This window comes from Haliaeetus leucocephalus, unplaced genomic scaffold, assembly GCF_000737465.1.
Source record: "Haliaeetus leucocephalus isolate CR32 unplaced genomic scaffold, Haliaeetus_leucocephalus-4.0 Scaffold566, whole genome shotgun sequence".
Lineage (NCBI taxonomy): Eukaryota > Metazoa > Chordata > Aves > Accipitriformes > Accipitridae > Haliaeetus > Haliaeetus leucocephalus.
In genome coordinates this window covers 7,469,233-7,479,861 of record NW_010973002.1, presented here as the reverse complement: position 1 = coordinate 7,479,861, position 10,629 = coordinate 7,469,233, and positions in this window count along the sequence as shown.

Sequence of the window (10,629 nt, the reverse complement as noted above, 5' to 3'; positions counted from 1 at the left end):
GATAATGGTTTTCAGAGCCAGGTGACAGATAAAACCTTTCTCTCTTCAAGTTTTCATGTTTTACTGAGACATGATCGGTCCTTTGTGTGGAAAGCAGTACCCACAGCCAGTCCGCGGTTCCCAGCCTGAGTTAGGTGCTGCTGTACCACCTTACGCAGCACTTCGGTCCTGCAGGAGTTTATTACCTGTGACACGGTGGGAGCTGGAAGCAGGCTGGTCAGGTGGGGGCTAGCTAAGCCCTTCTGGACCCCAGCAGGTCTCCGTGAAGGCAGCTCTGCCTTCTCAGGGAGGTTATCTGCATCTTGGATCATTTGTTTACAAATAGCAGGGTGTTAACTAGTGTCTGGCTGAAACTTTTTGGTGAGAGGTGAGTGTCATTCTTGGTATCGGAGGAGGATTTAGATACTGCATTGATGCTACGAAGAATGACTTGGTAAGGCAGAGTGTGGAAAACATAGGCAATCTGCATACGCTATCTATAGGGCACCGACCCTAACATGCAATCTTGATTCAGGTGTGTGGATTGCAATGCATGAAGGCTAGCAAACATGTGCTCATAATGCTGTCTAACTTCTGAGAGAGAAATCTAGGCATGAATGGGTGCTTTTTTGGATCAATGTTTTCACTTTACTGGTGGGTGACTCATCTTTTGAGAGAGTCACAGTTTGCAGCCCCCCTCGGACAGCCGATAGCTTTGTGTCCCTGAGCCAAAACAACTCTTGTTACTCCTGGAAGGGAGGTGTAGGGAGCTGTGAATGGGCATAGTCTCCTGTTCGTTTAGTCTGGAGGATGAGAAAAGCATTAATTTTTTTATTATTTTTTTTTAATCCTGAGTGACATAGGTATGTGAAGGCCTGCCCCTCTTGCATTGCTCTGCAGACTGTGATTATTTTTAGCAGTATGAGACTGCAAAGCTGTGCGGATAAACTCCCGCGTGTGTTTTTTTTTAAACTGAAGGGAAATACACAGCCTGACTTTGCAGCAGGGTGATGCCTGGGGTTGTCCTGTGGGCTCCCACAGCCATCCTACCTACCTGAGAACAGAATGAAGGGCTGATACGTAGCTGGTAACCTTACCCTTCTTCAAAGCATTAGTCAGTCTTAAACCAGCTGTAAAGAAGCAAAAATGCAGTTTCGGAGACCTAGCAGAAAAAAATCCCAAGTGGCAAATTAAGGACTTGAGTTTCCTCCCTGCCAGTGTCCTGGTTTATTGGTGCTGGCTGTGAGTGATCTGAGGCACCTGTGTGGTGGCTGGGTGATGCTGCCTGCAGTCTGTCTGCTTGCCGCAGGGGCTGGTGAATGGCACAGTCACTGAGTATTCACATACTGATTTTATTCAAAGGCAAACGCAAAATCTAAGGAGAAAGAGTAGGCAGGGAGGTCAGACAGTGCTTCCAGACTAAGTACCTGCTCACACACAGCTCAGGAAGGTAAGAGAGAAGTAATCCCTGAGCTGTGAAGATTATGATTTCTTAGTTCCAGCTATATTTACACAGCTGCTCCACCAGAATTAAGAGCTAAAGATGACAGAATAGTTAGAAAGGAGAAGGTTGAATACAGTTGTTGGCTGTGGGGTGTGTGGAGGGAAAGAGGATTTGAAACTGTTGGGTTTTCCTAGCTTTTTAAGACACATTGAGCCCTAAGGGAAATAGATATGCTTTTAGGCTGCTTAATTGGTTTAAAATCTTTATTGTTTTATGCACTGTAGTTTTCCTATTACTGAAATGAAACAATACCTCATTTAAGAAAGCCACCTAATCATGGCATTAATCTCAGAGTCCACTGACAAAGGAGAAGGTTAGCAGGGGTGTTGAGCCTTGTTAAATGTGCTGAGGGCTCCTGGCTGGCTCACAAGCTGCTGTATTTCAAGGTCTTTTCTAAAAATAGCAGAATGGTAGAATTTAGGTCAGGCGAGGTAAAGGTGTGAAGCCTGATACCTCAGACACTACACAGAGACCAGAGATACCACCAACCCTATAACTGCTTATCTTCTGTTACCACTTTATGAACGATAGATAAGAATAATTTCCTTTGGAGCATCCTTTTCATCCCTTTCCTGTTTCAATGTTGTTTGCCCTGAAAGCTTTAACAGGTTTTAATATTGGAACATCGAGTTGGGTGTTGTAAGGATGAGTTTGTGAGTGAAGAGGGTCAGGAAAGAGTGTTCACCTTTGCTGCAGTGACTTGGTTAGCTAAAATCAGTCTTTTTGTAAAGCTGGTTTAACATGGACAAAGATGACCTAAAAGAGGGAAATTTTCTAAAAATATCTTGTTGTTTCAAACATTAGCTGAACTCTGCTCGTCTTATAATTACTGGATGCTGTTGTAGGCATGGGCTGCTGCTATTTTTTTGACACCAGTTGCATGATGATCTCTAAGATGCCTTCAACCATTTGCAGACCATGAGTGTAAGGTCTCTGCAATAATACTGAATTTATATCTCCATGATGCATGTTTTTAGCTGCCTGTTTGAGGTGTTTCTGTAGGTCAATTTAGTTTCTCAAAGAAACTTGATTCTTTGTGAAACAGATTAATGTATCAATGGCTCTGCAAACAAAGTTTATTCCTATTTGGTTCCTGTTATAAGTGATACAGTAAAATGGCAATCTACGGATTATTACTAGCACTATTTCCGTTGAAGTCCAGCTATTGAGTTTCTATTTGAATCAGAGATATATATTCCATTTTTCTTGATTATACTTATTTTTGTATAGGACCTGAACTGTGCTAACCTTAGAAATACTAGCCTCCCTGATTTTAATTAGCTTAGCAAATTGACTTGTACATTTAAAGTCACTGTAATTCAGCTGTAATCGGTCATGTTATGCTGGAGACAAATGGGATTCACGGACTGAGTGCACACTGATGCTTTTTGACAGATCTCCTATTGCCACATCAATACACATCCCTCACTGTGTGCTATGGTAGCACTGGTACCAGGAAACTGTATTTCTGTATGGTTCAGCAACTGTATCTCTGCCACTCTGTCATTTAACTTGCTTATATGCAATGTTTGCTTATGTCCTGCTATTGCTGTAATCATGATAGAGGACTGTTTAAAAAAAATCTGTACAAAGACTCAGCTGTATGTTGCAACTATAAAACAAATACATCACACTAAGTAATTTAAAGTACTGGAGTTAATGCTGAAAGCTGGAAGTTTAAGACTGAAGATTGGTACATCCAGCCCAGCCACTGAGTGCAGGTCATTTTATCCCTGAAATCTCTTCATCTGTGCATAAAGCAAGAATCTCATAGTTGCTCTTGCATTTAAATTCATGCTTAAAAGTGCTGTGAGATATTGAGATACTACAGAAATACAGTGTAATGGAAAGTAATAGAAAGCCTGTAACAGTAATTTGGATTTTTTGATTGACATATGATGTGTTTATGTCCAATAGCTGGGCATCAGGAAATCATACCATTTCAAAAGTAATGCGTTTAAGAATTTAAAAATACGAGTTCAATATACTGTGTTATCTCTGACCGCATGAGCTTCAGCTTCACGGAAAACAAAAATATTACCGTAGTTGAAAATAATAATGTATTTCATATTCATCAGTGAATAAATATTCATCAACTGGATCAGTTTATGATTACCTGATTTTTTGTTTGCATTTGACCATAGCTATCAAGCAAAAGTAGTCAAAACTATTCAGTTTTATGTTTGAATTAAATTGGGATGAATATACGGTCTTCCAAATCAGGCATATGAAAGTTTTCAAGTAAAGGTGATTTGCAAAGGTCTTGAGTTAAAATAACGCATTATCTTAAAATAAGCTTTTATTTGGAATTGTAACAAAAATGTCTGGAAATTCCTTTGAAAAGATAGCTTTATTTTATATAGTACAGTGAGAGAAGTATGTTAGAGTGATTTCAGACCTCTGGATTCAGAGGGTCTCCTGTTCTTGCTGCCTTTCTTGGCTGTAATGAATCAGTCTGCACAGGATGTGGCTGCTAACAGATGATAATGCAAAGTGAAGGGCTGGGCCATGAAAAGCCCCAGGGTGGCTCAGCGTGGTGCTGAGTTCTCACGAAGAGCTGATTGCTTTCCAAAAATAAGAACAGGAACTAGGGCAGATAATCCATGTAAAATGTATTTTCTACCCTTACACATTCACAACAATTTATTATTTTCAGCATTATGGAGCTTTACATGTTGATTACATACATAATCCATTTAGGCACACACACCTACCTACACACGCTTCTGTGGTATTCTTGCAAACCCTGTTTGCGAGAATTTCTCTGGGATCCTGTTTTGTGGGTGTAACTTCAGAATATATAAATGGACTCATGTTTTCCCATCATTTAAACTGAAATGTGACTGCAAACATGACAGCACTAGAAATACGAGTCTTTGAAATAATTTCCTCTGTTTTACATCTTTTCGTTTTATTAGGATAAGGTAATCTGGGCTGTTCACACTGTATACGAACCATGCTGTTGTGGTGGCATTACCACTGCTCAGAGTTCAGGTTGTGTCAGCACTTCTTTTATAAATATAAATCCTTATGTGAGAAGCTTAATAACCTAGTAAGCCTTGAAATTTCACACTTGTCTGAAACTTGGCACAGAGTATTAATTTTGCCTTTTACCACATTAAATAAAAATACGTATTAGAGGGGAATGTAAATAAAAAATAAGCTTATTGTGTTTTGCTGCCTTTTCTATCTCAAAGTTAATTTTGCTTATTGAAATGAAATGGTGTGAACTCACAGTTCCAAATGGAAACCTTTGAAATTTTTTTCTTAAATTAAAAGTTGCAATTGTTAGTGTTTGCACATCAGGCCTACACCCATCACACAAATTTGCAGAGCTTACTCAAAGTGAGTAAAATTCTCTCATCGGTGTCATCAGAGCTATTCCTATGCAGTAACAGTTGTAGGATTGGACATATACAGACAACAGAAACATGGACATGTCTTTCCTTAGTTTCTTTAATATATAATTTCAAGTCCTGTCATTTACTAAATACATTTTCTTAGCAGTGGTGATCTGTAAAAGTAAATCAAATGCAGGGTTTTCTCTGTCTTGTGGAAAAGCCCGTGTTTGTAAAATTTTGAGGCTGTTTTATAAACCATCAGAAAAATAAACATTGGAGAAGGCTCTAGTCTCAGTAGAAGTGCTGAATCTTTTGATGTGTGCTCACCCCGTCTAGATAACCCTGAGATTATCCTGAGGGTTCCTATGGGCATAGCTTGCCTGGGCATAGTATCTTCTTGGATAGGAGAGCATTTTTTCTTAAAGGTAGAGCTAATACAGGGATCCAGTATTAATGATGGCTTTAGTCTGACTTAAATAATTTCTGGCTTTTTCCTTATGGATTCACTTAGACCTCTGCAGAGGGGGTGTAGAATTGGGCTGTTTGAATCTGCAATATTTTTTCCTCCCTTTGCATTTTAGCTGCACGTACATGCCTGCACAAAGCAGCTCTTGCACTTTCTTACCAGGGAGCATTGATCTGCTCAGAAGACTAGACGTGCTCTTTGCTCTTACTTTGACCAGCCAATTTTATAGTGAGCACAAACCCTATGTAGTCAAAAAAAGCACTTTTTCCCCCTCTATCCTTCCTAACAGTGACTCCCACTTTCAGGGGGATGGCCATAATTAACTATTTTGTGTTGGAGAATCCTTACTCGCTTCAAGTACTTTGGTTCATGTTTAGAGTACCCTTCCACTCAACCTGATTTCTTTTTCATATTTACCTCTCTCCCAGGAGCAGTGCTGTGGGTTTTCAGTATGATACAAGCACAACAGTCAGAATTCATTTTACCTAATATTAGACCTCTAAAAATTAGGCATTCTTGTCTGATTTAGGCATCTCTAGACCTTTTCACAGTTCATGGAAAGAAATGTGTTTTTCTAAGGTATGATTCATCTTAGTTCAGGAGTGGTATCTAAGGCAGGTCAGATAAATTGCCCTGTGGTGTGGCTTGTTTCTCTCTGCTCTACAGAAAGCATAAGCTGATTAACTCAAATACAGACACCTGTCTTTTACACCAACTGTCTATACTTATGTCCTAAATGATAGCCCCAAATCTGTGCCAACTACTCCACTGGAAAATGCAGGTGTCTGCCATTTGAAATTGATGTCAATCTACAGCAGCTGAGAGGTTCTTGCAGTACTTTTCCTTAGCAAAGCCACCCCAGTATTTCTGGGTGCTGGTCAATGACCATACTGCCCACAGAAGGAAAATACAGACTGGTATAGTAAATAATATGTATTGAGAAAAAGTGAAGTGAAAGTTTTTATTTACAGTGAACACTACATGTCACAGCCCAGATATTCTCACTAGAGAAATCAGTAAATCAAATTACTTCCTCTTACAGTGTTTTATGGCTCAGTGAAACTACTTGTGTATGCAAAGGTAACTTTTTCATTGAAGTCAGTGGGAGTGAGATAAGGCTGTAGAATTGTGCAACAAAACTGCCATCTATAAAAGCTTTTAGATATTAAACTTTATGTTTCTTTTTTGAAAATGTAAGTAAATCCCCACCTACTCGTTAATACTGTAATTGAGTCTAGCAACACCTGTGCCTGCTTCTGCATGTGTGGGGAGTTGCAATCACACTTGTGTGATTACAGAAAGGCTACCAGCAATCAGGCTGAAGTTGTTAGAGGATGAGAGGGATTTGTTAAAAGAAAGTTTGCTAGCTGATATTTAGGGGTGATCTGAGTGGAGAAACAAGAAGTGAGTAAGGAGTTCTGTAAGTGGAGGAAATTATGAGCTGCTCTGGTGTCTCCAGGTCTTCTTCTGTCTAACAAGGTATGAGTAACTGATAGCCTTTCTGATGACAAAATCTGAACTTAGGAGGGGGTATGAAAAGGGGTCTCCCCTGTCCCTGTGTTACGACAATTGTAATAATTTAATACTTTCTCAAGTATCTATTATGGTCAAACTTGTTGGTTAAAGGGTTCAAAAGGCGCTACAGCCAATGCTTTGAAATGACCTATATAACTTACTTCTTTAGGAAACCAAACTGAAATGCTTGGTGGTGTAGTAGAGGAGGGAAGAGACCTAGAAAGTAGAGATCTTAGGGTATGGTGCTATGAGCTTTGGTCTTTAGTGAGTGACTAAACTGCGCATATTGTGCATTTCTGTAGTCTGGGGGAAAAGCGTGAGACTTTGTTTTGTTGAGGTACTTGCTTGACCTTCAAAAAAGACAGCTGTGTTGCAGACTTAATGGGAGATCTGCATCCCCTAAATCACCATATCATCATGTGAAAGCACAGTAAGGGTGTACCTCCTGCAGGGTTGTTATCTCTGATACTATAGCCCAGGTGCTATGATGTCCTATCAGTTATCTCTAGTGAGAAAATAACTGTACATAGACTCCAAAGCAGATACTATCTGCGTCTGTAAACATCCTGTTCGCTCTGTGTATTGTGCAGATTAACCCGGGGTTGTGAAGGCATCTAAGCTGGAACGGACACTGCTGCTGAAAAGCTGCATTGTGCCTGTTAGCTTGCTCTCTCTCTTCCGCTGCAGATGCGCGTAGAAAGCATTTACCTATTGCTTCTTGGGCCTCTGGCAGTGAATTAATAATGCATAACATAGTGCAACCACTTACTAGTGCTGGCTGCTGGGATTCAGAGGCTCTTCAGTCCTGAAGAAGAGGAGAGTGGTGCAGGAGTATATTCCTCCAGAGGACTAGACCAACAAGGCTACACTTGGATGTTTTGGATAGAGTGGTTAGGAGTTTCCCTGTTCCTGGGATGGGAATCTGGCAAGTGTTCATCTCATTTTTAATATGTGTAGTAATGTTGTTTGTTTGGGCCATTGATTTTTTTTTTTTGAGCCTGCTGTGATTATTATTACGAATCGAAATGTAGAGATAGATGTGTGGACAAAGACTTAAAAGAAACAACAAAACCCTCAGAAATGCAGTCTGCAAGAAGTTATGACAATATTTGGAAGCTGTTGTAAAAAAAAAAGTAATTGAACATGGTTGTAAACACAAGTTGGTAGGCAATGTTAAATTTAATAATTGTAATTATTAATCAGCAGCAGTGTCCGTTCCAGCTTAGATGTCTTCACAGCCCTGGTTTAATCCACGCAATACACAGAGTGAACAGGATGTTTAATTATTATAATTATTTGGTCCTGCCTTGTAATAAATGAACTTCAGTAAACAAGTGACTCCAGGTTTTGTTTAGTAATAGTAATACTTTATAGGGTGGTGTGTGTGTGTGTGTAGTTTTTGGGGGGTTTTTTTTGGTGGTTTGGTGTTTTTTTTGGTGAGGAGTGAACTACAGTGGTAGTCCTATCAAGCTGTTCAGTTCAGTGGCCTTCAGCAGTAAAGCTCCATGGCTGCCCTCTGGAACAGGGCTGGTGAACTAGGCAGCAAACGTGGGAGAGCTCCTTTTATTCAGCATGCTGAGTCAGTGTAGGTGTTTAGGTTACTTTGTTGCAAACCCAGGGTCTGTGTGCTAGCAGCCAAGAACCCTCCTTTTGACAAGCTCTAGAAGTCTGCCTTACCCAGCTCAGTGGTGGGAATCCCCCAAATAGTGTGTGTTCTAAGCAATAAAAAGCTCTTACAGTGCCAACAGCAGCTCAGTGCAAATGAGGATCCAGTTTGTGTATTCCCCCTTACACCTTGGACTCCTGTACCCTGCAGCGATGGTGTTGGACTCTTAACACGTTTCCATCTGTGTCTGGTACTGTGATTCTGTAAAGCTCTCTTTAAATCCTGTTGTGGATCAAATAATGCTGTACCCAAGCAGACTGCTGAATTTTCTCCCTCTTTCTTGCCTTTAAAAGAGGTCAAAGTGAACACCAAGGGTATTGCAGTAACCTTGCTACTCTTCCATAAGGAATGTAAAAACAGGATAGGATCTCTTGAGAAATATTTTGATAGGGAGACTCATGACTAATTTGTGGTTGCTGTGTTTGAAGACCCATTTGCTGTGTTTCTTTGGTCAGTTGTCAGTAGTGTCTAGAGCTAGAAACTCAGTGTTGGTGTCTCTGGGCCTACAGGGCAATGCCATCCACATTGCCCTCCTCTGCCTGACCAGCCAGAGGCTTCATCTGACCTCTGCGGGCTCTGAAATGTGCTGCGCTGCTCATAAAATCTCTCCTGGGGGAAGCAGTTAAGGTCACTCTGACATAGGGTATTGCATAATAAGAGTTGAACTGAGTGATATTTGTGTGTCTCTGAAGGACTGGGGGTGGAGTGGTTATCACTGCCAGTGGTGGGTACCAATGCTTATCTTCAGTTTGTGCTGGTTTGGTGAAATGATCTATCTTTTGCTGAAGCTGGCATGCAAAAAGCAATGAATGTCTCTTACATTTCCAGTTTGGATACTTTCACTGGCGACTCTCAGGCTGCTAGGTGTTTGGAGAGGCTCTTGGTTACATATGGGTATATGCTCTGCTCCAGGGAAAAGGAGCACAAAGCAGGGGGAGTGGGTACCCTCAGGAAGCCTCTGCCTCTTGGTGACTGGACTGGAAGTGCTGCCCTGTCCCAGGGTATATCCCAGTAACACCAGTGTCACCAGGCTCTCCTGCCTTCCTTCTCCTCAGCAAGGCCTCAGGTCTCCTGGCAGTCCTGTGCCAACATACTGAGTGTGCAGCCTTGGTATGCTGCTGCTTGAGGAGGTGGCCCTGTGGTTCAAAGTCCTCTGCTCCTGTAGGGCAGTTATGCCTTGGGGAGGGGTGGGAGAGGCCAGCCTGTGTACTCACTCCTCAGCAGTCTTATCTTGAGAGCCTGACGAATGTGAGGGGCTACAACAAGTTGGGGATGAGGTGGATGTCTTATGTAATGCTTCAGCTCAGCCTTGGTAGGTAGGGCTGGAGACCACCTCCATGCAGATCTTGCTCTGGGGATGTTTGCAAACAAGAATAAATTGTCTCACTTTGGAAAGTGCTCAGATGGAGACATCAGGCAGGGCCCAGCGGTTTGTTTTTTTTTTTTTTTTTTTTTTCCCCTACTGATAATCGATAGGGAGCAAAACACTTCCTTCGGTGGAAATGCAGAGATGGGCCTGTTGTCTGAAAAGAGGATTCATCACCTGGTGTGCAATGAGCCAATAGTCACATGCTCAGGAGAGACAATTATTTCATATTTGTGCAAAGGTGGGTGCTAGGTGGTAATTCCATGAAGCTACCACACCCTGCAGTTAAAAAAGCAAGCAGTTTATACAGTTTTAGATTCATCTACTTAGTTTCCAAAGTCCTTCCCCCAAATCATTACTGGTAGTCACTTATCTGCCACCATTTCTATTGGGCTAAGGTTTTCTCTGCTTCAAGTTAATAGCACAGTGTTCTTTTATTCTAAAGTGCATGCTCAAGGAGTGTGTGGGAGTAAGTCTTTTAGGTCTTGAATTGGGTCGGTGGTTGTGATCTCCCCCTGCCGCCTTTACTTTTCTCCTAGCTCATGCTTCTTGGGCAATCATCCAGCCTTTGGTGCCTTCTGGTGCAGGATGTTTCCTTTTTACCAGTCTTTAGTTCCTTCTTCGAGGGTATAGTGGCTTGCAAAGCCTGTATTTTATGAAGTAACTGGGCCTACATAGTGAAACTACTGAGTAATGGTCCTCCTTAAAGGACAATGCATCGTGTTTAACCCTAAACTGAGTGGTATCCCCTCAGGCTGCAACTCAAACATATGACTAGACGCCAAGCCTGAC